At 42.2% G+C, this 5,930-nt stretch overlaps 1 pseudogene; it reads right to left on the bottom strand.

Moving 5' to 3' along the window:
- Window positions 1-2,862: 2,862 nt before the first annotated feature.
- On the bottom strand, window positions 2,863-3,546 carry LOC129081018 (forkhead box protein M1-like; annotated as a pseudogene).
- Window positions 3,547-5,930: the final 2,384 nt, after the last annotated feature.

Raw genomic sequence — 5,930 nt, 5'->3', positions numbered from 1 at the left:
CAGCTCCCTTGAATGTTACTACCTGTTTCTCTCTTGCTGCCTTTAGGATTGTCTGTTTGTCATTGCTATTTGCCATTTTAATGATGATGTTTTTTGGAGGTTGCATCATTGGGCTCCTCTTGAATGAGACCCTGTGTGCTTCCTGGACTTGTGTGACTTTTTTTTCTCTCCTCCAATTAGGGGAGTTTTCCATCATTACTTTTTCAAACAGGTTCTCTATCTCTTCCTCCTCTTATTCTCCTTCTGGTATCCCTATTACATGGATATTATTACATTTCAGGTTGTCCTGCATTTCCCTGAATGCCTCTTCATTCTTTTTGAGTCTTTTTTCATTTTCTTGCTCTTTCTGGGAGCGTTTTCCTACCTTATCCTCCAGCTCGCTTATTCAATCTGCTTCATCTCACCTGCTTTTGGTTCCTTCTACTGTGTTCTTCAATTCAGAAGTTGTATTCTTCATTTCCTCTTGTTTCTTTTTGAGAGTGTCTATGTCCTTTTTCATGCTGATATAGTTTGCAGTAAGTTCCTCGTAGTTTTTGGTAATTCTCTCTGAGCTCACTGAGCTTGTTGAGCTTCCTTATAACTGTTGTTTGGAACTCAATATCTGATAGTTTACTTGCCGCTATTTCATTTAGTTCTCTTTGTGGTGACTTCTCCTTTTCTTTCCATTTGGTGGTGTTTCTTAGTCTTCCCATTATTTTTGAGACTCTTTTGTTTTGCTTCTGCTTCTTAAATTGATCTGTCTTGATTTCCTGACTTCGTGTTGTGAACTTCTATGGTAGGAGAATGCTGTTTTTTCTTTCTGGATCTGCCTCTGATGATGTCCGCCGTTGACCCTGTCAGATCTTAGGCAATCTTTTTCAGAGCTCCAGGAATCTACTGTCTGTGGCTATCTCCTTCAGTTGTTAATCTAGCCACTCTGCACTCAGCAGTCAGGCTTAGGCACCACAGGGTGGGGTACAATCCCTCCTGTGGGCAGGGTTATTGAGTCCTTTCTTGCTCCTGCCACTCACGGGGAGTGGTCTGCCTGAGCAAGATGGCTGCTGCTGTATGGTAAAGTGGTCCGCACCAGGACCTCACCAGCTGCTCTCAGTTTTCTCCCCAAAACCTTCCCCAGTCTCTCCTCAGACAGCTTCAGCACATTCTGCCTTCACCTTTGCTGGAGCCCAGCGTAAATGGCTGCAAATAAAAATTTATGTATTGGCTCTTTAAAAGTCTCTTTGCATTTCCAGCTGCCTGTCTCTGGCAGGGTGCAACCCTGCCACTTTTCGCAGCTGACTGTTATCTGTGTACTTTTTTGGCTATGGTGCTGTAGGCTCGAAATCCCCACCTATGGTTCAGACCCCACTCTTCTCAGAGGGATCCAATTGGTCACTTACATATCACTCTGGTGCTGCCACCCATGGGTGCCTAGCCCACCTTCTCAAGTCTCTACCCCACTCCTTACCAGTTAGGTTGTGTTAAAGCCAATTCCTCTTTCTGTCCCAGGTTTTAAGGTTTTTTTCTTGCTATTGTTCAGTTGGTTGTTCCAGGTGATTTCTCCACAATTTAGTTGTAATTCCAGATTGGTCCTGGAAGAAGGTCAGTGTGACTTTCATTCACTGCTCTGCCTTCTTGAAGTCCTAAATTATACTTTATTATTTTTCTATTTCCTTCATTTTCTTTATAATTTCATTATTTTCCTTTTGTTTTCTTTTCTCCTCCCTTTGTAATTGCACATGTAGTCAATTATTTTCATCTATCTTATTTCATGAATGATAAAGGGTGTATGAATAAATTCAGTGATTGAAGTAACCTGAAAGGGTGATCTGATCATAAATTACTAACTGGGCATGTGGGTAGTAATACCCCAGGCCTTTAACTTCTTTTTTTAATAAACTTTATCCATTGTTCTTGTGCATATAAGTTAGCACACCCTTGAAATGCCTGGATGTAATCCTCATTTCCAGAACTCCTGAAGGCTTAATAACCCTCAAGGGAGCACACAACCTTGTTAAGTATCCTGTACCTGGCTTTCTCTCACCTTCATGTACTCTTCATTACATTCCCTCCATAATTCCAAATGTGTAAAAGAAACTGCAAAAATGTCACTCTCAGGAGTGTTTGAGATTGTGTTTCCTGGCATGTCATCAGTTTGGCTCGAATAAACTCATAAAAATTCCAACAGGTTTGGATATTTCTTACATCAGCATATATTTGATTTATTTGTTTATTTATATTTGTAAGTTCATGTATTTAATATACTTATATAAAGGTTTATTATGTTTATATACTTATATAAATAACTTTATAAAATATACAAGTTTTAAGGGAACAGCTCAATTTTTATGTATGTAGACATCCAGGTAAATGTTCACTTTGAAAGGTTTTGGAGTGAATGATTAAAAGGAATATACAACAGCATCTAGATGTGCAGCAACTGTGAAAAACAACCTCAGGTCACACGATTGGATCAAATCAATTTTGATTGCTGAGAAATATTTAATATTCACAGCTAACTCACTATTTTCTATTAATATATCTGCTAAGAAAACTATCTGGTTAAAATGCTGTATTCTTTTCATATTATTGAGTTACTTTTTTAAAGTTTAAGTGGTTTTCCAAACTAAGAGCTCTTCATCATTTCCTGAATACCTACTAAGGGCGGAGTACTAAACCATAGGGCCAATGGAATACAGAGCCAGACGAATATGTCCCCAAGAAAATTTAGCAGATGAGGGAGAAAGATCCCAAGCAGAAATGTAGTTCAAAAGTTATACAGAATCGCATTAAGTGAGTGCTAATACCAGCACTTGGAAATTCTGCTGCACAGGCCACTTGATCCATTTCCCTTCTTAGAACTTCCCTGCATGGGCTCTGATTTCCCTAGTGAGTGACAGAATGGTTCACCTTGTCCTGACTCTGCTCCAAGTACCAGTTCTCCCTTCCCTCCAACTCTCGCTTGACGGTGCAGGAGCCCAGTCCATCAGAACTCATCTTTCCAAGCAACTGGATGCTGGTCAACCTGTTGTTAAGAGTGCAGGCTGCTGCCTCACCACTAGCACAGTTCTCCCATTTCTGCCCGAGAAGGGCTCCAGGTAGTCTAGGAAGATTCACATCTGTGAACGTCTGCAGGCTATGGTCTCAGGATCTCAGTGATCACTTCTGTCCTCTTGTGATCATTGCTGGTTTGGGCTTGAGGCTGGGATCCTGGAGGGTAAGTGGGGGCTCCCCAAAGCTGAGGAGGATTAATTTGTTGGGTCCAGTGCTGCCACTCTCTTTTCCTTTGGCAGTCAATGCTGTGATGATTTTCTGGATATTGGCAGTGTTGGAGATCGCCACCACTTGGGTGTAGGGAATGGTGATGTGGTTAATAATCTTTATCCCAGCTGGAAACTTGAAAGAGGTGGACTCTGCCACCTCCTTGGAGGCCTGCACTTGACCAGCCTCTTATTGGGCAGGGGGATTCTTGGGATCCTCCTCTGATATTTCACCTGAGGCATTTTGAACAGGATGGAGCATCTTCTGTCTTTTAAGAATCAGTGGGCAATGGGGGCTTGTTTTCGTTATGAATCCGTGTTTTCACTCTCCGTTGAGAATCACGAGAATGGACCCTCCCGACTGTAGTTGGCTCTCGCTGCTGGGCTGTGGCTCCTAGGGCAGGCTCCTAGGGTGGGCTCCAGGCTCCCCAATATATATTTTTTAAAAATTTTAAACATGCTTATTGATTTAAGAGAGAGAGGAAGGGAAAAAGAGAGAAACATCAATGTGAAAGAGAAACATCGATTAGATGCTTCCCATACACAGGATTGAATCTGCAGCCTAGGTATGTACCCAGACCAGGAATCAAACCCCCAATCCTTCGGTGTACTTGACAATGCTCCAATCAACTGAGCCCCACCAGCAAGGGCATGTCAACATATTTTGAATAGATTCACTTACATGTATGCATTTTATTGTAATTAATACTAATTACCATTACCTTTCAATTACCCACAAGTTTTGATATGTTGTTATACATACAAAAATGTGTTGTGGACTTCCAGTGAAGATGGTGGAATAGGTAAATGATGTGCTCACTTTCTTCCATGATCACATCAAAATTACAGCTAAACCGCAGACTAAACCATCACTGAGAGCCACCTGAAGTCTAGCTGAACAAAACTGCCATAATTAAGGATATAAAGAAGGAGCTACATCCAAACTGGTAGGAGGAACATAGACCCAGAATGGGTAGGTCCCACACCCACACGTGGTGGTTAAAAATTGGAGGGATATCTTGGCTGTAAACGTCCCCCTTGAGGTGTGAAGCATCCCAGGCCCAAAAGGGGCTACCCAGCCCAGGGTTTCAGTGCTTAGAAAAAAGGTTCTTAGAACTTCTGGCTGTGAAAACCAACAGGGATTGTAACTGAGACAGGGAACTGCTAGAGTCCCAGTCCCAAGCTTTCCTCTTAAAAGGTCCGTGCGCAGACTTACTTGCTGACAGAGTCACTTGCTTTGAGCTCCAGTGCTGGAGCAGAAGCTCAAAAAGTACAAGGGACATACAGGGAAGAACTGAACTATGTGGCTTTAGGGTTAGGGTTAGAGGGGCAGCTTTCTCCCAAACAGACATGCTGGCAAAATCCATCGTTCCTTTGCTAATCCCCCACCTGCAGGCACAGGCAGGTACCATATTTTATTGTCCATCAACCTGGCTAACATTGTTCACCTTGCCCAGGTGATTCCTTGAGGCCCCAACCTACCCAACTTTTGAGTCCACTCAAGTGATTTCTAGGGGCTTTTCCATACAAATGGCCTGTACTGCAGACTTTCCTAAAATCTCTCAAAAGATTCACAAATCTCAAATATGCAGCATTTAGCTTCAGCATGTCCATACATTTTGCTAAGTGGTCCTAAGCCTGGCACTAGTGGCAGCCAGCCTCAGTTTGCCACTTAGCCTCTCCTGGGCACCTCCAAATGCAACACAAGTGGCAACCCTCTTCAAATTATTTTTTAGCTCATATAAGGTGGTTCTGGTTAGAGCAAAAGCAGTGGCTGGCCTTGGCCTACACCAGAGCTCCTCCCCATAGGGCCCAGAACCAACACACCCAGTGACTAGTTTCAGACCACACAAGACCACCACCCAACCACTTCCACAAATAACATACCCAAAAAGTAGACTTGGCAGGCACCATAACCCTGCTAAAGCAAATACTGCTTGCACAACAGCTCTGCCACTGTACTCACAGCCAGTCCTCATAGCCAATCAGCCTGAGGGTTAACTCCTCCCATTGATATGCAACAGCCATCAAGACTCAACTATAACAAGAGGGTACACACAACTTACACAAGGGACACATCTGGAGTACCTAGTTCAGGTAAACAGGGAGACTGTGCCACTGGCCTCCCCAGAACACATACTACATCAGGTCATCCTACCAACACCAAGAGACATTGCAGCTTTACATAATGCATTGAAACACAGGGGGCAGCAAAAATGAGAAGATGAAACATGTCCCAAATGAAAGAACGGAAAAAGAACTAAGTGAAATGAAGACAAACAATCTATCAGATACAGAGTTCAAAACGCTGGTTAAAAGGATGCTCAGTGAACTCAGTGAGAACTTTAACAAAGGAATAGGAAACATAAAAATGGAAATAAAAAACATGAAAAAGAACTAGTCTGAAATGAAGAATACAATAACTGAAATGAAGAATACATTACAGTGAATTGGAGTAGATTAAATGAAGCAGAAGACTGAATCAGCCATTTGGAAGACAACGCAACAGAAAACATCCAATCAGAACAGCAAAGAAAAAAAAGAATCTTAAAAAATGAGGATAGTTTAAGGCACCTCTGGGACAATATCAAGCACACCAATATCCAAATCTTAGGGGTCCCAGAAGGAGAAGAGGGAGAGCAAGGAATGAAAAACTATTTGAAGAAATAATGATGAAAATTTTCTCTAACCTGG

Source organism: Pteronotus mesoamericanus, unplaced genomic scaffold, assembly GCF_021234165.1.
Source record: "Pteronotus mesoamericanus isolate MK-2021 breed Mesoamerican mustached bat unplaced genomic scaffold, CSHL_Meso_final contig_94, whole genome shotgun sequence".
NCBI lineage: Eukaryota > Metazoa > Chordata > Mammalia > Chiroptera > Mormoopidae > Pteronotus > Pteronotus mesoamericanus.
The sequence above is the reverse complement of the archived record's forward strand: the minus strand, read 5'-3'. Positions and strand labels throughout refer to the sequence as shown.